The sequence below is a fragment of the Rhinolophus sinicus genome, linkage group LG04, assembly GCF_036562045.2.
Source record: "Rhinolophus sinicus isolate RSC01 linkage group LG04, ASM3656204v1, whole genome shotgun sequence".
NCBI lineage: Eukaryota > Metazoa > Chordata > Mammalia > Chiroptera > Rhinolophidae > Rhinolophus > Rhinolophus sinicus.
In genome coordinates, this window is record NC_133754.1 from 28,578,605 (window position 1) to 28,602,854 (window position 24,250).

The window sequence follows — 24,250 nt, forward strand, 5'->3', positions numbered from 1 at the left end:
GAATGGAAACTTTGCTAACCTGGCAAAGGAAATAGACATAAAAGCCCAGGAAGGGCAGAGAGTCCCAAATAAGATGAACTCAAACAGGCCCACACCAAGATACACAATTAAAATATCTTATTCATTGTTGGTTTTGTTCTTATGCTTCAAATGGTGGCCCCCTGGCAAATCTAGATTTTCACTCTCATTATAGCAATGTCTTCAGCAGTTACAGCAGTCAGATCTCATATCCTCATACCAAGTAGTCCTGGAGAAGAGACTGAGTACTTCTACTAGATCCCAAGGAAGAAATAACTTCTCTTTCTCAGAAACCCCTTGCTCCTCACAGGCTTTGGGAGAAATTATATATCTTAAATCAATCACGGGCTCTGGGACAAGGGTTAGAAATATTTGGGAAAAAAATGTATTTGCTTAAGACAATTAGAACTCAGTCCTGAAACTGAGATAAATCCACTTCTCCCCCCAAAACAAAGGAGAATGGGAAGGGATGGTTTCCCAAAAGACAGAATTGTTAGCAAGAGGGGGAGGGAAGAGAGAGAATATTTTACAAAATATGACCCCTAGAGTAATAGGGACTATGGCTTAGATTTCTCCCAGAATAAGAATAATTAGGCAGGTAACAGCAATTACTTTAATAGGTAATACTCTACATATATTCTAAACTCTACTTTCTGCTCTGAGGCTGTAACTAATGTGAAAATCAGTAAAAAGAAACCTAATTTAAAATGGAGTCCGAAGGCTACAAGAAAACTCTCACGCATGTGTCACTCAACCCACCCCACTGACCTGAACAAGAAAAGAGGTACCTTGCATCTCCAACAGGAAGTGATACTACTTTACTATGTCAGCAGGAGGAAGAAAAGATCCTGGCCCAGTAACAGCTCAGCCAATGGGAGACTACCATGACTAAGCCAATGAGAAGGTCACTATATTTCAAACTTTGTTTCCTGCAATTAACTGTGTTTACAGTAGCTTCTCCCAAGTCCATAAGAGAGCATTCCTCTCCTTTGTTTCTCTGGACTTGCATGTAGTTTTTCATTAGACAGCATCTCCCAAATTGCAGTTCTTTATTGTTCCTGAATAAGCCCTCTTTGCTGTAGAAATATCTGGCTATCTCTTTAAGGTCAATACTAGGAACAAAATGACCACCATCTCCACCTTCATCTTCAGATGGTGGAGACAGTAGAACATAAAGACAATTAATACTTAGACAACCCCTGCCTATGAACAGTTTACTTGTTTGTAAGTCTATTTATTTAGAATTTAGAGATAATACAACCAACCACTATCAACATGTGTCAATGGTGGGCAGAATTGCTATGTTTTTTGCTTTCATATGTAACTTTTTTGCAATTATAAAATGCATAGGGTTTTTGTTTTGTTTTGGAAATGTGATGTTTCAATTTGTGGGGAAAGTGCTACGCTAGGAGAAGTGCATAGTGCCTTAGCAATGCTGAAAAATAATGGCACAAGAGAATTGGATGGGTGCCAAAGCTACATCTTGATACAGAATTCAGGAAATGGGAAATTAATAGCCTCCACTTGAGAGAGTGGCAGATGGAGTGCTGCTCTTAGAGATGAGCAGTTTTACGAAAGCAGGGAAGGTGAAGATACTGGGAAGTTTGGTTGCCATACTTGATGATTTATGTTAACCATTATTTTCAATTACTCTTTCACCACTTAGCCAAATGAGGGAGCTCATATTAAACATTTTGGATTTTTATATTTTTATCTCTTCAAGTAGATTATATTATTCTTTTCACATCTTTTCACCTCATCTTGTATACTCAGCACACTGGTGATAGTTAATATATGTAGTAATCATTAGTCATTGAATTAAATGAACCTAAATAAAAGCATAAGGGTAAAGTAAATTTTCGTAACAAATAATATTTTTCCTCAATCCCCAAATTTTACTTTGTCTTTCTGTCCTCCTGGAAAAGAAATTAAGTTGTAAGAGTGTTGCAGCGTCTAACCCTATTGGGAGAACTTAGCAGGAAATAATGAATCAAGCAATAAGGAGTAGTAATGGAATTCATTTTCAAATAAATTATGCCAATAAACAGTGGGATTTTTGCTGCTTTTACAGAATTTATTTGTAGGAAGTTGAGAAGAGCCAAAGGATGGTCAGGGATATAACAAACTCTTCAGTATCACCCCAAGGATCTCATAAAGGGGTCCATGGTGATAAAGAAAATGCAGACCAGCCTGTGGGTAACACTTGCCTTAGCAAGCAGAAGTGAGAATCAGATTTCTTTTCAGGCTTCTTAAACAGGAACCCATGGATGCCTTTATGGAGCCTGTAAATACTCATCCCCTGTCCTCTGCCCTGTGTGACAAAATTTCTGGGGCAAGTGTCAACAATTTTCCTCAATATTTTGAGAGATCTGTAATCTAGAAAAATGTACAGTCACTGTCCTATAGTTATTATCAGGGGAAAAAGGTGAAGAGTTGTGATTACAGGTATATTCTAATGTAAACCTGAAGCATTATTTTCTCTATTTCAACCATTGGCAACTCTATTTTTCTAGTAAATCACCTTACTCTGCCTCAGGGATCTTGAGCTTGCAGTTTCTGTTTTCTGGAAAGCTCTTTAAACAGCTATCCATGCAACTTACTCTCACACTTCAGGTTTTTATTTAAAAAGTCACCTCCTCTGGGAAGCCTTCTCTGGCCTAGCCAGCCTATTGAAAATCTCAACCTTAACCGCCTGACCTGCTTCATTTTTCCCATCTGAAATAATGTATGTATTTATTTATTTACTTTGTTTATTGTCTTCCCTACTAAAATACACGTTATACATAGGCAAAGATTTTTGTCTGTTTTTATTCACTGCTACATCTCCAGTGGATCAAACAGGACCTTGTACATAGTAGGCACTCAATAAACATTTGTGAGACGTGAAAACTCCATAGCTGGGTTGCCCTATATTTCTCACCCAACTTTTCAGTGCTATAACTTGCAATGAAGAAAGGTATCTCACTCTTTTTACTGGTTCTAGATTTCAAAAGCACAATGTTTATGTCCCACATAAAGTAAAATACAGAGGGTTCCAAAAAAATGTATACACATTTTAAGAGATGTTATCTTGTATTTGTATTTTAATTGAGAAGAAAACATTGCATAATTCAAATACATATATTATATATATAAAAGTACATAACTTTGGCATTAGGCAAATCACAATATGCAATCCCTGACTGCTGTTTATACGTTGTGAAATATGGATTTTGTATGATTCTTGTGAGAATGCAGTTGTTATATATTAGGTGTTCAATAAATGGTCTGACTTCTCACTGAGGTGATAAAAGACAGAGAAGATGCAAAGAGGAGATTGACAGTTGGGACACCACAATTTTTATGACTAAAAATGTATATGTCATTGAGCCACATACAATACAGGGAAGTATTTCTTTTTCTTCTGTGTTTTTTTGTTTGTTTGTTTGTTTGTTTGTTTGTTCCGAATAGTAAAACCCTGCCATTGTTTAGTGATGTTGATTATTTCATACTACGCTGGCTAATTTCATAATTTTTTTTTCTTCTTGTCACACAATTTTTTTAAATGATTCAGGGTTTCTACCTCAGGCTTTGTCATTTTATAATTCAGGCAACATGACTTTTGACTTTCAGAAATTTCGTTTGTGATGCCAAATAATGAGCTATATTAATAAGATTTTACTTTGGTCAATTATTTCATTCTCATTAAATTATATAAATATATATTTCCTTAAGAGATATAATCAGGTGTAGTATTCTTATTTGCATTGATTTGATCAGCATATTGACGTTTTGCCTGAAAAGTTTCCTTTGGGAATATTCAATGACTGTTTATTGGAATCATTTTCAATAGGTGGTAAAAATACCAGATTCAGCAAATTTCCTTTCCCTATTTTAGGTTAACAAAGGACATGCCATTATATGAGGTTTTAATTATTTTTAATCCACAGTAAAAAAGATACTAGCAATTTGGATTAAGTAACTTTGTTAGGTAAGTGAATAAATAATAGGCATCAAGCACATATTAATCTTATTTTAATTTGTGACAGACCCTCAATGGCCCCGAGGCAGGGATATCCAATACTGGAAAAGCTATGAACTAGACCTAGAGCTCTTTGTACTCCTAATGATGAGATTATCCTCTTCTATTATCACCGAGAGCCAAACATCTGGAAATTAAGTAAATTGCTCATGGCAAACGCTCATCTCTTCTGTCAAATGTATTTTTTCTCTTATTTGTGCACTTTTTTTCTTCCCTGCAACCCAACACCCAAAGCCTTCTTGGTGGAGAATATGGTTCTAACAAAGGAAAGGGAGCACCCAAGTATTGAAGGTTTGCTGTGTTACCTCTCTTCAAGGTATTTTTAGTTAAAAATAGGTCTGTGAGAAAAGATTAATGATCAAGTAAAGCAATGAATTAGCAAGAATATAAATGTAGAATGTCGGGGGCCAGCTTTTTATCTCAAATCACTTCAGATAGAAAAGCACCTACCTAAAAGCTAGTTATACATATTCTCTCATACTTCTCACTTTGTAGTTCCTCTGGTGGCTTATTCAGGAGTGTTATTTAATACATTCTTAAGCACATTTTTGGTTTTTATTAATTTGTCTGTTTGGTATAGACTCCCGATATCTAAGTATCTTTTCATAGGATCAACTATAGAATTCTGTAAAGAGTGGACACATGTTCAATATCTGCTCAATAAATGTATGGAAAATTAAATTGAATAAACATTGACTACCCTCAACTGCCCTTGCTCCCCAGACAGCAGATTTAGACCAATTAGCTACAGTTTTTCAATGCACTTGTATAATGGATACAACTAATATTTGAAGTGCTGAGTTGATCACATAATCATTTATTCATTTATACATCCATCCATTTAATTAATATTTACTGTACTCTTACCACATGTAAGGTGCTGGAAATATATGGACAAATTAGATAGAATCCCTGGTCACAAGGCGCATAGTAACTCCTCATAGAATGGTAACTCATAGGTTTGGCCAAATGTTAATCTCCAAGTCATTATTAAAAACAGTTTTATATTTAAATACATATAAACAGTATGTTGAGCCTCACTTGAGCCAAGGAAATAATGGCATTATGAGTGCCAGATAGGAACTATGAAATGACCCCCACACAACTACTTACTCTGTTTCCTAAAATTCAACTAGATTAAAACACTTTAATTCATTCATTCATTCATTCACCAAGAACAGCAATTATCGAGCAACTTATTATGTTTCAAGCATTATTCTAAGTGTTGGGTATACAAAGTCAGAAAGAAAAAACAATAGAAACAAAGAGAAAATGAAAGGTACCTGAAATTATTAAGCTTGGGAAGTACACACTTACACACATGCAATCAAATAACTATGAAATTTATAAAAATAAGTTTTTTTTGCCTTTTGTGAGATGTAATGAAATATTAAATAGAATTAAAATTTAGAGTTTTTTGTTTTTTCCCTCTTACACATGTAAGGGCATTCTGTACTACCTGTCAACACAAGTAGTAAGATAATGTAAGATAATATAAAAGCAATTTAGGATATATCTGTGGTAACATCAAGTCTAGGACAAAATTCTCATTAAAAACCCATTGTGTCTGTTGAAATAAGAATCTTATCTTTTATTGACTAAATAGAACAATAATTTTAGCAAATTCAATGAACATATCAAATAATTTTTTGGCTGGATTATTAGTTTATTTGCATGGTTAACTCAGGACAAATATTTCCACTGTTTATATTTATTATGCGGATACTAAATCTGCTCAGGTTTCATCTAATTCATCGGAATTAAGTTATGCATGTCATTAGGCCAAAGGCATATATATGCAAAATTAATTTTTCTTCAACTTTACTTTCATTTTTCGTATTATTATTATTTTTCCCATACAAGATGACAGAAATTGACAGTGTGCAACATATGATTTTTGACTTGGAATTCTGAGGATTATTGTTCTGTTATATTGAGATTTCATTTATATTATAATTTCATTTTCATTAAATGAAAGTGAATTACAAAATAAAGTGAATTGCTCCTCTTATTAGTATAACAGGTTTTTTTAATGACATGATTTGCATCTCATCTATGTTGTTGCATCATAGCATATAATAATCACAAGATTGAATTTTTTTTTATCATAAGGTTGAACCCTCTTAATTTGTCAAATCTGTTATTTGAACAAGTTGAATTGCCAGCTTTTATCTCAATTTCTTGACTGCTGTTTAAGAGGATTAGAGGCCTGGGTTGGCTTCACCAGGGTGGCTAGCAGTAACAGGCACCATTGCAGCTCAGATCCGAAATCAATAACCTGAGTGTGATTGACTGAGTCTCAGTTGCTCTGTGGAAATAGGCGAATGCTGGTCTTCTCTACTTAAGCAAATGAAGCCAGACAGAAACCAGCAGAGGCCTCTTCTTTTGAAATTCAACATTAGGGAAGGAATAGGACTGGAGAGCAATAACAACAACAAAAATAAAGAATGGGAATGTGAAGAGATGTCCTTTGTGCCCAAAGAAGTAATATGATCTCATCAACTTACTTAGTATTCAAGTTCTCTGATGAAATAGTCTTTTAATTTTAAAAAGCACTCAAAATACCCAATTAGCATCATCATCATCTCATTCTTATTGTTTGTTTGTTTTTTGTTTTTGTTTTTTTTTGTTTTAGTAAGAAAATTTACAAACACAAACTACCAAAAGTAAGCTTCCCATTTGAAATACTTTCATTCTAGGGAAGTTATGAAGGAAAAATAAGAATATGGTCTTTCTCGTTTTTCGTTCTATAAAAAAGATACTGTGAAACAGATGCACTTATGCTGATGCAACAAGATGTTCTTTCCTGTTTACACTATAATGGAGCAAAGTGAATTAATAATCCTCATTCTTTTCTATATGTTAGAGGTAAAGGAAAAGACTTATTTGATTTCATTTTAAAGGTATTCATACAGGAAAAAGACAAGCGTCTATTCTATGTAAAGGAGGGATTTTTTTGTTCCTGAGAAGACTTAATATTTTTTAAAAAATGGGTCTAAGGAACTAGAAGTGGTATTAAAATAGTTCTATTAGAAGTTATGCAACATAAGTTACTCTAGTCATTCAAGAAATTGAGGAGCCCTTTGGCAAATGTAATTCCTTTAACTCTCAACAATTGAGCAACATTATAGGAAAGAAGAGAGTCCCCAGAGAAAAACAGCATTTTATGTCATAGAATTAGAGTGCTTTAGAGATTTCCAAACCATCTTTTGCAACCCTCTAATTACAAAGATCATAAAAACCCAAAAAGTTAAGGGACTTGACTCACAAACCAATTGGAATTCTAAAAATTAAGAGTGAAGAGCTTGATGTGGAGAATTTTAAGAGGCTTTAAAAGAGTTAAAAATTTAAGTCAGAGACATTTTCATCTTACTTGGAATATCACTAGGATCATCTTGTCAACAATTCTAATTTAGAGGTTGTAATTTATTTTAATCCATGATTTTTTTTAAAAAAATAAGCATGTATTTGTGAAACATCCTATATAAATTTTAAGCAGATGGCATGAGACGGAAAATGTATTTGAAAAATAGGACATAATTTCTAGTAATGTTAGTTTGTTTTATCTTTCTATCTAGAACCTACCTTTTAATGAATTAGATCTTTTCATGTGGTAACTAGATGCCCTTCAAGCTGTTCCTTTACTAAAAAGCGAGGCTGAAACTGAGGCTGTTTTAAAGGAGATGGTCCTTACTTTAAAACAGGGAATAAATAACATTATCTCAAATACCTTTTTATAAAAATAAAATTTTCTGTAACTTTAATTATTTGCCTTTTGCCACTATGAACTCATTTTGTAGTAGAATAACTTGGTAACAAGTAAAATTTGGAATAAGTGAACCTTCTCATTAAAGTCATCTGATATTTCTGAGAACCATAAAACAGCTATTGAAACCTGAAGCTTCAGAGGAGAAAATCTTTATTATAATAAAGGAATCAGCAACATTGTTTATAAGCATCATTTCCATGGCAAAAGATTAGTTCATTCAATAAGAATCTTGTAACATGGTGCCAGCATGGGTGCAATAAACTTTATGGAATGGCTCATAAGATTAGACTAATTAAAGATAATCTAATTTGGACAATTTTATCTTCTGGAAAAGAAATGTGATGTCATCCTCTGGGAAGAGACAATGTTTAGTCTCTGGGGATGTGCAAAAAAAAAAAAAAAAAAAACAAGGGAAAAAAAAAAACACCTCACAAGATATGTGCAATAATAAGAATTAGGGTTGATCCAAAGACAGTCTTAGATCTACCCATTGCCTCTCAAAAGATCCACCACATAGACTGTTAAGCCCCATAATTATCTCCCCTATTTGTGACAAGCATGAGCTAATCAGTCTCTGAGGGAGTTTCCAGCAGATTCTGAGGAGAGTGTGTGCACTTCACATTGCTCATCAAGCTATTTTGTACTCAGAACCGCAAAGAGCTGACCAAAGTTCATTATTCTCATCTAGACCAGAATTAATTCAAATTAAGAAAAATAGACATTTTAAAAATGTTGAGTGCTTATGATTTAGAACAAAGAGTCTTCACTATTTTTATAGCAGCAACATAGGTTCTAGCTGCCTATAATCCCATATTAAAAGATTAGAAAAAACATCTGAAGAAATCAGAGAGTGTCTAATTGAGGTTCTTGCCTTTAATCCTGCAAGCTGACTCCCTCTTGGATATCAAGATCTGTCAGTTGCGAGCCAGGGGAATTCTGTAAGGAAAAAGCAACCATGAGGAATATAACGTATTCTTTCCTACTTAAGAAATAAAAAGGGAAAAACACAGTTGGTGATATCAAAACATAAGCCAAAAAAAAAAAAAAAAAAAGAATCTGTAAATAAAAGCTAGTAAAAGGTGAAGAAATAAGCTTGATATTGCTATTTTATAATGTTTAAAATCATTGTGCAATATAGAGTACACAAATAAATGGAAAAAGTCTCATAAAAGAGTAAACAATATAAAGCAAAGGTGAAAAATTGAATCTACACTTTCACTAGTAAATAATCAATAAACTATTTAATAAACACATTTTACTTGGGTATTGATTGTTAAAGTACCCGTTACTTGATTGTCTTTATATAATTCTATTCATTCATCTTGCCTGAGAATTATGTTAATGAGTACTTTCCTATCAACACTAAGAAATGTTACTATGAGACAAAGTTTTCTATATAGCTATTATATAATTGTGCACAATATGGTTTAGAAGCTTCACTTGTTGATAATTAATATTTCATGCTTATTTACTAAAGCACAGAAAAATTAGGTTACAGCTCATGAGCAGTACATTACATTAGCATAAGAAAAAAATTAGACTATTTTGTTTTAAGATATATAAAATCTTTTATAACTTAATAAAAAAGTAGTAATCAAGAAAAAAGGGAAAGAAAATAGTACACTAAAATCAAGACTGCTTTAAAGTACTATCATGTTTTAATCACAAGGTAGGATCTTTGCTTTCCTCACTAATTGCTTAGAAATTGATATAAAATTTAAATTATGAGAAGATTATATCTAATAAAATACATATTTATAAGTATATGTGCATGGTAAACATATTTCTCTTCAGCCTAATATGCATTAATACTTTAAAAGGGTTAATTTGCTGTATATTAAGAAAGTTTTCTTTTATTTCCATCATAAACAAACTCACGTAAAGAAACATCATTTAAAATATTTTAATAGGCAATTTAATATTTTATTAACAATCTTTTTGTAAAAGATGCCTCTTTTGCAGTAAACTGGATTTTGAGGGACGACAAAAGTTGTTAGAAATAATTCCATAATACAGAGAAACTTGGAACTGGGCATGAATATGGGAAAATCAATCAATCTAATATTTTTTTCTTTTCAACTGCACATGGAAAACAGTTTATAGAATAATATCTTTTGATCTGTACATAGTATCCCACAAGAGATTCCATGCCTTGTCAGAAAACACCACACTACAATGAGCATACATTATTGACATTTAAGCCATGACTGCACAAATTTCTGTAAATGGTCCAAATAATAAATTTCAAATTAGGGAGTTTTTCGTCAAAAGAGATTTTTGTAAGTATTGCAACCGATTACCATCCTTATAAAGATACATGATCATTTTTAAAATTCTATTTTTTTTCTAATTTTAAGAAATATGATTCTCTATTAAGTATTAAAGATTATGAAATTAGTATAAATTAATGACAACATACATACTGTATGACTAATATATAGTCAGTGTGGAGGGGAAGATTAAGAAATTCTTATGTGACTAAGTTCAATATGAATAATTTATATTAAAAGGGGTACAAGGCAAAATAACTGGGGTGAGATATAGAGCCCAAACCTAAATTCTCTAATTTCCCCATAAAATTTGAAGTTGCCATCCTATGACTTTATGGAAGTGACCAGTTTAATGATTATTATAATTTAAGTCAGTACCGTGAATCATGAGGAAAAATAGGGACCATAAGGAACTACTTGAAATTCACAATGTTAAAAAAAAAAAAAAGGACGTTGCAACGTAGTACATCATAGATGTTACCCAGTGATAATAACATGGGAAATGGCCAAGGCTTGTTTGGACTCTGTCCCATTTGGGGAGGCATTATCATACTGTGTGGTAGAAATCTAAAGCCTCCATCAGACTAGCATAGAGGAAGGAAGGTCTAGCTCATACATGCCCACCTTTGTCTGCATATTACAAACACATGGGGAAAATCTTTTAAATCCTGATGCCTAAGTAGAAACTGAACACCCTCTCCCCCAAAAATAATACCAACAAATGAAGTAAAATTTAAAAGACATCCAGGCATCAATATTTATTTTAAAGCTTTCCAGGAGATTTCACTGTGCAGCCAAAGTTGAGATCTGTTGATCTATATCAATCCTCCTCTCTATCTGGCAACCTAGAAGTTGGTGTTAAATGGTTTCATGGAATTAGAGATTCCTAACAAACTAGAAGACATTAGGGTAATTCAATGGCTCTCATGCCTTTTGCTTCAGGTTCCTTTTACATAATTTTAGATTATTAAAGATCCTGAAGCACTTTTGTTGATGTGGGTTATATCTCTTGACATTTACTCTATTTCAATTAATACTAGCTCTCGAGAGATCCATGATGTCAGAGTAAATACTGCCTGTTTCCTTCTGAACACATTAAAATTACAACTAAATTATAGAACAATTAACCTGGAAAACTATCTGAAGTCTAGCAGAACAGAAGTTTTATAAGTAGGGATATAAAGAAGAAGCCACATCATTGAGACTGGTAGGAGGCGCAGAGAAGCGAAACGGGCTGGCCCCAAACCTTCATTGTGGCAGTTGAGAATTAGGAGGGATATCTTGGCTGAAGAGGATCCCCCAAAGAGGAGAGAGAGACCCCAGCTCCACACTAGGCTCCCCAGCCCAAAGTACTGTGCCAGGAATAGGAGCCCCACAATATTTGGCTGTGAAAAACAATGGTAATTCTGACTAGCCAGGTGGTACAGAAGGCTGCAGAAAACCTAGATGTCCTTTTAAAGGATGAGCACAGCCTCACTCACTCGCAGGCACTCACTCTGTGCTCCAGCAAAAGGATGATGATTCACGGAACGTTTGAGGTGTGTGGCTGCAGAGCAAGGGCTGGAAGACAGTCTCCATTTTCCCTGTGAGGGGCCCAGCAGGCAGGTGCCATCTTTCCTGTGTTGAGCCTGTCCCTACCTCAGCCAACTCTGAATATGATTGGTCTGGTGAGCTCTGCTGGGACCCCATCCCACCCAACTCACCGGATGCTGGAGACACTTTCTTGAAAGCAGCCAGCCCCACCTGCATTGCACTTTTTTTGGGAAAACTATTGGAGTCTGCAGGCCCCAGGTGGGTGGAAACTGACTACAATGTGCTTTGAGACTTTTGTTGAGTAGCACCAGGCTCAGCACTGGCACCAAACAAGAATCTGCATTAACCTGTGAACACAACTCTTCCCACTCTAGTGACTCCCTAAGACCCTGCCTCACCCAACTTGTGTAACCACAGGAGGCTTTATCAGTGGCTGAACCTTAAGGGATTCCGCAGGTGGAAGCAGGCATCGGGGTGTCCTGGCTTTTTGCAGAGTTACCCCAGGCATGGTACTGGTGGAAGACATCCTCAGTTCACAGTATGGCCTCTCCCACACACCTTCAGGTTTAGCACAGGTGGCAAACAACTTCAGATAACTTTGTAGCTCCTACCAGGTAGTCACTGGCCAGTGACAGGCAGTGGGTGACCTGGACCTGCACCAGAGCCCCTCCCAAGAGGCTCTAGAACCAACATACTTGCAGATTGGCTTCAGACCTCAGCAGAGCACCACCCAACTAGCCACACAAAGGGGAGTTTCAAAGGCACCAGAACCCATTGGAGTGAATCCCACTCAGTTAGTAAGCCCCCTGCATAGCACCCCATAAGCTGTGGATGTGGACAAACCCCACAGCCAATCAGTGTGAGAGTCAATCCCATCCACTGATGTGCCAATAGCAATCAAGGTTCAACTATAACTGGAGGGCACACACAACCCTCACAAGGGACACTCCTGGAGCACCTGAAACAGGTAAGGAGGGAGACAGATGGCAAGAACACATTCCCTTCCCTGGCCAATCAATATTCCATTGTATATATGTATCACCTCTTTATCCACTCTTCCATCAACAGACACCCAGGCATCCTCCACATCTTGGCCATTGTAAACAATGCTGCAATGAACATACGGATGCACACATCACCTCAAAGTAGTCTTTTGAGTTTCTTCAGATAAATACCTGGAAGTGGGTTTGCTGGGTCCTCAGTTTACTCTTGTTTTAATATCTATATTGTCTGGCATAAGTATTACTACCTTAGCTTTTTTTGTATTTTTGTTTCCATTTTCATGAAATATCTTTTTCTATCCCTTTTAGTCTGTGTGTGTCTTTCAATCTCAAGTTATTCAGTATATGTAAGGCAGTATATGTAGGTGGTATACTTGCAGGCATTATATGTAAGGGTTTCATTTTTTTATCCTTTCAGCCCTCCTATGTCTTTTGATTGGGGCATTTAATTAATTTACATTTAAAATAATTGTTGATAGATACATAGTTATTGCCATTTTATTATTCATATATTTGATCTTTTTTTTTTTTAAAGAAGTCCCTCTAACATTCCCTGTAATACTGGCTTGATGGTGAACTTCTTTAGCATTTTCTTTTCTGAGAAGCTCTTCATTTGTCCTTCAATTCTAAATGATAGCCTTGCTGGGTAGACTATCCTTGGTGTATGTCCTTGCTTTTCATCACATTGAATATTATTTTGTGCCAATCCCTTCTGGCCTGCAAAGTGTCTGTTGAGAAATCAGCTGACAGTCTTATGGAAGCTCTCTTATGAGTTACTAGTTGCCTTTCTCTTGCTAATTTTAGGATTTTCTCATTGTCTTTAACCTTTGCCATTTTAATTATAATGTGTCTTGGGTGGGACTGTTTTAGTTAATCTTATTTGGCACTCTCTGCACTTCCTGGACTTGTATGTCTATTTCCTTTACCAGGTTAGGAAAGTTTTCAGTCATTATTTCTCCAAATAGGATTTCAATCCCTTGCTTTCTCTTTTCTGGTATCCCTATGAGGTGAATGTTGTTATGCTTGATATTGTCCCAGAGGTCTCTTAAACTATCCTCTTAATTTTTTTTATGCTGTTCTGATTAGGTGTTGTATGCTAACTTTTCTTCCAAATTGCTGATTTGATTCGATCCTCTGCTTCATCTAATCTGCTGGTGATTCCTTCTAGTGCATTCTTCATTTCAGTGTCTGTATTCTTCACTTCTGACTGGTTCTTTTTATGGTTCCTATGTCCTTTTTCATGCTTGCTATCTATCCCTATGTTGAGCAGCCTTATAACCATTGTTTTGAACTCTGTCTCTGGTAGGTATCTTGCCTCCATTTCATTTAGTTCTTTTTCTGGCATTTTCTCCTGTTCTTTCATTTGAAATGTATTTCTTTGTTTCCTCATTTTGGCAGCCTTTCTGTGTTTGTTTCTATGTAGTAGGTAGATCTGCTGTGTCTCTCAGTTTGGGTTGGGTGGCCTTATGCAGAAGGGGTCCTGAGGGAAGGCAGGGTTCTTTGGAAAAGACAACAATGCTGGGAAAAATAGAAGGCAGCACAAAAAGAGAAAGACCAAATATAAGATGGATTGACTCAATAATAGAACCCATACCTTGAGAACCCATAAGTATGTGTCTATAGAAGCTGAGCAGAGCAGTTGAGGACATGACATCTGGACATTACTCATTTAGAGGGTCACTAGGAGTGGAATCTGACTCAATGACACCTCACACATATTATTATGAAAATTGCTTTGACTTTATATGCCTCTAGAAAAGGTCTTAAAGAGCCCCAAGGGGCCCTTGGCCCACACCGTGAGAACTACTGGCATAATGAAAGTAACCCCCACAGTGCAGATTAACATAAATATAGCAAATCCTTACCTCATGGTCCCCAAAAGGCTAAAACAAAGTAACTACTTGAATGTACAAAATAGTTTCTGTTACCATTCACTTGGTGATTTGTTGGCTATGGCAGTCCAGGTGCTAGGTCAGGGTGACCAAACTTAACTAGAAAATTCCACCATTTTAAGCCGTAAGTATCTGAAAAATATGATTCCTACTTTGTACAATTTTTGCATGCTTAAAATATCCAATCCTTGCACCCCCAAATTGTGCAATCTAGTTGGTAAGACAAGGCATATGTGAATAAAACTTTACAAAGAAGTGTTTTCTGAGGTCAAAATTGTACATACAATGACTCAAATGAGTAAAAAACATATGTATAACTTATTTAAATTGGTTTAATGCTCTTATTTTGCTTAATTTTCCATTTAAGTTATTACCATCTTAGGGAGATAATTTACTTTTAAAACGATAGTACATAAAGGAAGGGCATCTTTGTGGTAACTGGCTATTTTAGCTTATCAATATGGCTACAGATAGTGTCTTATATAAACATTCATATTTATACCTAAAACCTTTCCGTCACTGTTGTGGCTGCTCTTTTAGTTATTTAGCACCTCCCTTTTTAAAGGTAAATGAGTTTCATATTGAAATGATATTCTATTTGCGTTATTTCCTTTGACCTTAAAAAAGTATTTTCTTGTTGTTTTGTATTTTCTTTGTCCCTTGTTATCATATCTGCACATTCCATATCCTACACGACAGATGTAACAAGAATGCATACACATTCAATGACATTCTCTCCATTTTTGACCACTGTTCACACTTATTATGGTGATTTTTAATTCTAATTCTATTCTCCAAGATATTAGCTATTTCTTCTACCTGATGTCATCAGCAGACTTAACAAGCATACTTGATAGTTCATCATCCTGGTCATTGAGAAAATGTTAAATAGCACTGTACTGGGAACTGACCCCAGCAGAACACTTCTTGTTATATTTTCCCCCTAATTCATTCCCCAAATGATACTTGTAATCTGCATCTTTAAGTGTGTTGAAGGTGAGGTTGGCCAGTAGTTCTTTGATATGTAATATATTTCCAATAATTAAGAAATATTCTAATTGGAAATTTGTATAGATAGCAGTAGAACTCTTAGAGAACTGAACGTTCCTCATCAAAGAGAGAGTTATGCATATGCATAAATTGGCTAAAATTGGCCCTTATAAGTGTAATACAAAATCATGAAGCAAGGAAAAACACATACTGTACTGAAATGCCCATTACTTGCTTCAACCTTGCCTAAAATACCCATATGACCCATGGGAAATTAGAAAGAAAAATAGCATTTTATAAATCATTAAACTAAGGTTTCCACTGTAGCTATCTTATTGGTAAATTATGCCTAAATAACTATCTTTACTTCTATTTGTAATTGGAACATCATATTTAGTGAAGCCTAGCTTGTTTCTCTCACCTGATTCTACCTCTAATATCATCCTATCCAAATGAACATGGTACACACACACACACACACACACACACACACACACACACAATCTTTTTTTTATTAAAGAGGAATACTGAAGTATTTTGATTGTGTTGGTTTTGTTGCTGTTGTTGTTGTTTTGTTTTGTTTTGTTTAGAGAGTTAGGAGAGTGAGCTTTATTATGCGGGCAGGCTCAACAGGATCTTTCCCAAATACTGAGGATTGTGTTGGTTTTTATGCTTATATCAGCAACATTTAAAAAAATTATTTCCTTAGTTAATCAAACATTACTAGGTTTTCATAATAATCATACATTAATGCTGCTTTTCAGACAGGACAAGGTAAGAGAATGGTGAGGCAAAATGGAAGTTACTCAAACTTCTTAGGAAGGTAAAGTTTAGGATAGTTCGGTACTATTATTCAATACTTGTTAGACAATATAATAAGGATTTATTAAATGCTTGATATGCATTTAACACAAAGCTAGATAATCCTAAATATTATAAAATAACTAACTTCAAATACTAAAATACATGAAGCTGACAAAACATTTTTACTGCTGAACAGTACTGTGCGGAAAATATATCATAGAATTTTAGAGGTTATTAGTTAATATTGGTTTGATAGTAAAAAGAAGTTTTTATATGAGAGGCAGCACTTGAAGAACGATTTGAAGGTTGGGTAACAAGTAGATAGATGAACAGCAAAGGTGAGAATATTCCAGGTGGCAGAAAAGAAAGTTTAAAAGCAGGAAGGTAGTAATAAGATGCGCACATAAAACAACAGACTCTCCATTTTGTACATGCATGTCTTTTACAAGTGTTGGTGAATCTGTTATATTACAGAATTCTGAAAGTGGTAGTTTTTACAGATAAGAGCTCTGAGCGTAAACCAGAACAAAGAAAGTGTATCAGTTCTCTCTTCTGCATAGAAAATCACCCTTCAACTTAGAAGCTTAAGACAGCCAACAGTTTTGGTGGTATCCTGGGGCAGTTTAAAGAATGGGTGGTTGGCTCCGGGTTCTCAGGAGGCTATAATGAAATTATAGGCTGGGGCTGTTGTCATTTCAAGGATTGACTGAAAGAAGATCTGCTTCCACTGTTGGCTGTTGGCAAGCCTTAGAAGACCATTTTCCAAACTCACTTATACGTTTCTCTCCACAGGACTGCTTCCAGAAAGGCAGCTGGCTTTCCCTACAGTGAGTGAATCAAGACAGGGTTAGAGCACCCAAGACAGAGACAGGTCTTTTTATAACCTAATCTCAGAAGAAAAACTCCAGGAGGAAGGGATAATTGCAAGGGATCTTAGATGATACAGACCACAGAAGGCAAGGTGGATATTAGGTGGGTGAGAGAAGACATCTATACTCTCTCTTGGCCTCATGCTCTTGGGACAGAAATAGGATAGTCTTGAAGTCTTTGAGAATTCTTCATTTTCGAATATGACCTATAGCACAGTGAGGAAGTTGGGAATTGGGAAGGAATAAAATTTAGGATAATATGTCTTATGAAATATAGTTCAATCCCTCTTTTTTCATGTTATTTTACTTCTCCCTTTTCATTGTTTAGTCCAAGGATATAAAATAGATGCTGCTTCCCTCATCATTTTTCCCGAGGCAATGGCATGCATTGTTAATCAATCATGGTATTCTTTCACTGAGTCCAGAAGTGACCTCAGAATCTTTCCTGGTACATTATCCCAGATGTTTACAATGAACTGGTCAGAGGTAAAATGTAACTTTCTATCCTAGTCCTAGCCTTTAGCAGGAAACGCTTCAGCTTCCATGAATATTTGCACATTGATTTATTAAAAAAATGTTTTCTCTACAGAACAGTGAGGAAAAGGTAGTCTTTTTAATATTGTAAATAGTGTTGGGTCAATTAGATATATAGATAAAAAAATAAAAATAAAACTTGGCCTCTTCCGCACATCATATACAATTCTTGGTTGAGGATAGATCTAAATATGAAATGCAAACCCATAAAGTAGAATGTTTATAAAATAGACTATGTTAAATTGACAAGATTTTATTTATTGTGAAATGTCAATCAGATGGGTGAAAATATATACAACACATATAACTGATGACGAGTTTATATCCATGCATGATATGTATAGAACAGCTACAGATCAATAGGAAAAACAGAGATAAACCAGTAGAGATAAGGGTAAGAATCTTGAACAGGAATCTCACTAAAAAAGGATATCTCAGTGGACATTAATCCCATTAAAGATGATTCTATAACTACATATCCACGGGAAGAACTAAAATGAAAAAGACTGACAATTTTTAGTGTTGGTAATGATGTGTATGTCAATCCCTCATATAACGTGAAAGTTGGTTGGTATAGCTAATTAAGTAGCCACAGAACTTACGGCCCAGGAATGTCATTCCAAAACACACACAACAGATTAAATAAATGGTGGTGATGTGTTTATGAAATACAGTGCAATGATGAAAATGTGGGGCGGGGGGGAACTAAAGTTACATGCAACAATTTGGATTAATCTCACAAACATAAAACTGAATCAAAAAAGCCACACACACACACACACACACACACACTTTTGGATATATATATATTTATATATATATAAAATCATTATTCCATTTATATAAGTTAACATATACAAAACTAATCCATGGTGTTAAAGGTCAGGAGAGTGATTAATTTTGTAGAGGAAAGAGGATATAGATGTTGGGACAGGAGTATGAGGGACCCAAACAGGAATTTTGGGGTACTGGCAATCTGTTTCTTGACATGAGTGCTAGTCACCTGAGTGTGTTCATTTTGCGTTATTTATTGACTATGATTTTTGCACTTCTCTCTACATCTCATACTCCACTTAAACAGTTTAAAATGTATCCAGTTTTATGTAAGTTGAATCAGAGTGTATTAAGGAAAAGATTTTATGCTAATTTAGAAAATGACTCATCAACCACAAGGTCCGTATGATCATGGGTCGCAGAGTAACAGGAAGCTAAGAAAGAAAAAAAGCTTTACAGAATTTAAGGAATAAAAATTGCTGGAAACAAATACATGATATATGTTCTGAGTTGTAGCTATCTCCTAGTAGCTTATTACTTGATCCAAGTGAAGAATATTCTTCTAAGGTGTCCCAGTTGGAATGTTGATAAAACTTCAAGTTAGTTAGACTCAAGTTATATTTTACGCACATTAATATTTGTCCTTCCTGACTTCTTGATGTACAAGTCTGGCTACCTCACAAAGTTTGGTGCCGATGTGAGAACAGGCAGGGATGATAATTCAGATGAAATTCAGGTACATTTCTCATTCTTTATGACTAAATTAGTAAAACAACTGTGCTGAGGGCATGCTCATAACCAAGGATGCGTGGAGGTGTGAGGGACCCCACGTCTGCAGACCATCCTTTGTTGCTTGTGGATGTCGACCTGAAGTTAGTGGTCACAGCAGCCACATGAAGGAGGGAATCACCAGGTCAGAGAATTGTGTAAGCCTTTTTATATCAAACTGGGGAGGGAAGGGAGAGGAAAATGTCAGCTCTCAAGGGTCCACTCGTTTACCATTAAACAAAATATCTTGCTACAACCATAGTTACATAGTCCAGTTCCTTGGGGTTGATGTGGGAGCTTATGCCTTACTGTGTCATTAAACCTGCTCCAGCTTTCAGTACAGTATCCCTGACTGTTGCCTAGCACAATGGATTGATTTCATTTTTTCACCCATTTATTCCTTTATTCTTGAAATGTATTTGTAAATCTCTGGCAGATATCAGGTTCTATAATAACCCCAGCAATTTGAAGTCGAGTTCGAGTGGTGCTTAATTCCTGTCCTATAGAAATCTTTCAAACATTGTCATATTCCAAAATATTTATCAAAAGAATTCTAAACTGTAAAGTGCTTATTCATCTTTTATCTAATTTCACATTTTGCATTTTTTTCTTCAAATTTACAAGAAAAGTACCGTGAAAAAAATATAGATCTTATAAACATGTTAAATTGCTCCCAGCAAAGATCTGAAGAATTTTTATAAATGATATGATTTCTATTGGATAAGTAATTTTCTAACTTTGTTCTTGGGCTCAAAGATGAATGCCTCAATAACTTTAACAGCATCTGATTTTAAGAGAGTTAACCTTCTTTCCCCCCTAAAGGACCTAACACATGAAAAATCTCTCCGAGTTACTCTTTCCATTTCAATTAATTCTAAGTCTACTAAGCAGACTTAATTATATGCATGAAGAAAACAGTATTTAAACCCTAAAGTTATGAATCTACAAAGAGAAAGACTACTAAGAGGTAACCTTCCCTTATGGCGGCAGAGGCATTTGACCACAAATGAACAGCTGGACTCAAACAACAAAGTGGTATAGCCTTGACATTTATACCCATGCTGAAAGAGTATGCATCTCTATAAAATCAATTAAAATTATAATTTTCACTGTAATTATCAAGGTTTTCCCTTCCCGAGTTTAATATTTTTTTCATAGATTACTCTACATTTGTAAATATCTTGAAGCAAGGTCCCTAGGCATCAGTTGAAGTCAGAACTTATAATGGAATAGGGATCGCCTTTGTTGCTTCACGGGGCAGTGAGTTAGTCTCTCAGTCTATGAGAATCAGATTCTGGATCCTGAGGTCTGCATGTAGAAATGGACATTCTCATACCTGTTTTGGCATCTGGCTAATCCTGAATTTTATTTAACCAACAATTTATTGAATATTTACTATGTGTCAGGCACTCTGGTAGATGCTGGGAACTAAAACAAGAGTAAATTTCTAACTTCAGAGAGAAGCCAGTTAGAAAGTTAATGTGACAGTCCAAGTGAAAACTGATGGAATCTAAACCAAAGTAGTCAATATAAAGGGACAATTTTGAGAGGAAATGAAGGAGAGAAGTGTGAGAAGTATATCTGAAGTAAAAGTGATAGAAGTTGATAAATTTGTCTATTTAAGAAGCAAATAAGAGGAGAGGGTTAAAACTGCTATTTTGGGAAAATCCAGAATGCCTGTCCTTCAATAAAGACATTACTTTTGTTCCTCCCAAATTTCCATTAACTTTGGGAACATACATTGTTTGGCTCAAGAAATACAATGTATGAGTACCAAAAAAAAACATATACACATTTTAAGAAAGGAAAACTGGGAGCCTGCCTGGTGGCTCAGGTGGTTGGAGCTCTGTGCTCCCAACACCGAAGGCTGCCAGTTCGATTCCCACATGGGCCAGTGCGCTTTCAACCACAAGGTTGCCGGTTCAACTCCTCGACTCCCACAAGGGATGGTGGGCTGTGCCCCCTGCAACTAACAATGGCAAGTGGACCTAGAGCTGAGCTGCGCCCTCCACAAATAAGATTGAAAGAACAACTTGACTTGGAAAAAAGTCCTGGAAGTACACACTGTTCCCCAATAAAAGTCCTGTTCTCCTACCCCAATAAAATTTAAAGAAAAAAAAAGGAAAACTGTATTAAAATTTTGACACTCAATATACACTGATAACAAAAGATGAATACAAGTCACATCTGACTTCTGCAATTACAAGAGGTGCGCAAAGTGGTTACCATCAGTGTAATTTTAATACAGTTTTTTCTTCTCTTAAAATGTGTATACATTTTTTTGGCATCCTCTGTATTTTTGTAGTGAGAAAGAAAATAACACATTATTGTGTTATTATTTAGTGAGTAGTAAAATAGCTGCTTAAAATCCTTTAAAGGCTAAGACAGTTCATGGGATATGATAAAAAGGTGGGTGTAACCGTAGACAGGTAGTCAGAAAACCTAAGCTCTGGCTAAACATTTTAAACAGGTGGCCTGTGGGCTATTTGAATGTATTGAGTCAGAGTATGCATCCCTCTCGGTGGTCACCATACATACCGCTGTGGTCTAACACTCAGCTCACTCATGCCTCACCTAACTGGCCACTGAGTCATTTGAATTCCATTCCACTCTACATGGTTCCAAATTCTGCAGTCAACTACCTGCATGTTCATAGGCAAGCAAAGAGCATTGCCTTGCAATTTCTTCTTCTGAAAATAAAGGGATTAGTGATCTTCCTAGCTCCTTTCATTTCTAGCATGGGGGTTGATGGTCTGCTCATTGTAGCCGTTCATTAGTTCCACACTTCGTGAAAATCAGGTTTCAGAATCGGCTTAAAGACGTAGGCATAATTTTATTATTGAAGTCACAGTTTGAAATCCATCACATGGACGGTGCTTTTCAACTTGAAATCTAAAGGCCTGGGTTGTTTCCTCCACACCAATTGTTTAACTTTGTCACAGTTTGCCGTTTAATCATGCTTATACCACAGTGTCTTACTCTACAAAACAGAAGAAAAATCTGTGTTTACCAAAACGTTGAGGAATATTAAGAAATTGTATCCTCTAAACAGATCTGGATGCCAAAGTATGAGTGGTTATTAAAGGAGAAAATAAATACAATAAAAAGGGCAAATATTTGTTCTAATGAACACATTTATTTTATTTTATTATGTTTCTGAATGCTCATCTGGACCATCAGAATTCTCTTCACTGTGTTCTCGTGTCCTCATGTCAACTACAACAATGGAGCCAATATAATAAAAATGTTTGCCATCTGTCTTGCCACTCTGGAAAGTTGCCAATTTGTATTGCAAATCAGAACGTTATAAGAGGAAGCCTCTTTTGTGCACAGGACAAATTTGATAGAGGAATATATTTTTTGACTTATTAGAAATATAATAATATTCTAGTATCTCTTGTACCAATGAAGAATATGACTTATCTGGGGGGCTAGCATCATATTACAAAGATGGCAGTCCTGAGTCATTTGCCACGTTACCATAAAATACCTTAGCAATGCTAGTGGGAATTACTGCTCAGTTAACATTGCTCACCACCTAATTATTGAGAAGCACTTCCATCCATCACTGACAACTGAGTAAATGACTCAAGACACTATTGTATTTGCAACTAGAACAACAAGGTCATCGCAAGTTTAATTAGCCGCTATCCATTACAAAACAGCAAATAGCCTGTAATGACAAGTGAAACTTCAATTTCTGAATATGCATCATAAAATGGTGGAGGGACTGCTCATGAATCGGAGATTCTAATAACAAACATATGTAATATCACTTAAGAAAACTTTTTTCATTATGATCCGCAAGGAGAGGTGAGAGGAATTAAACACGGATTACTCAGAAGTCAATGTAAATTGGTTCTTAGTTTTAAAATAAACAGCATTTTTATTTATTTATCTTCCAATGTTTAGTACAAATAGAGATATCTTCAGTATGTGACATTTCAAAATGAGTTTTAAAATTCTTTTTGGAATTTGTATGTGGATAAATAAAACAAATTCTGGGATTATTCTTTGTTATCAGTAGTTAGATTCTGACTTGTAAATATCCTGGAAATTATCCAACATTTAGAGACAAACACAATCTCCCAAGTCTTCAGGAATTGTTCTGATATGAACAGAATCTGGTTCCTGTACATTTTCTTACAAGAGTTTTAAAGTTGTTAGCATCCTATCTGTTTTATCAGGGGCAGAAGGCTCTGAAAATATGTTCAATACTTTAGAACAATGCATAGAACTCTGTCAAGGTCAAGACCCCAGTGATGAGCTTGAATTGATCAAAATCATCATTTTGAGAGACCATGTGTTTAGGACTTTAAATAACACCTTTCCAAATAAATGAGTTATTTCTAATTATTTTCTCTTTCTATTCTTTGAACTTTCAATAGTTTTCTTCTAATCTGTAAACTTGGTGAATAAAATGAGTATTATTTTATAAAGCACATTAATATTTAATATTTTGTTTTATTTCAAATATTTTTAAAACATCTTATTCCTAGCTCATTTTTATCATATAAACATGACCTAGTTATTTATAAAATCTTAAAATTCTAAAATATGAACATCCAAATGACTTAAAAATATGTTATATAATGAGACATAAAGCATAGCAAAATTCCTGATTTAGTGAAAAATATAACTGAGTTTTTATTGAATACACAGTGATATGTGCAGTTCAAATAAATTATAGAAAACTCAATATAGCATTGGTTTCTTCATTAAGTCATTATCACTACAGAAGACCCTATTGGAAAAAAAAAATCAGATGGCATTTTTATCTCATTCTTGAGACTTGGACAATAATAGTAGAAATATTATAATAGAGGTTTAAAAAGAAAGCACTGAGTTTTTCACTATCATAACACACATTCATCCACATACTACTAAACTATGAATTTCTCTTTGCTTATATAGAGGCACTTTGCTGTTTCTACTAATTTGGCACTTTAACACTAAACAGTGCAAAATAGTAAATGATTCTAACCATGGTCACTGGCATCATTATAC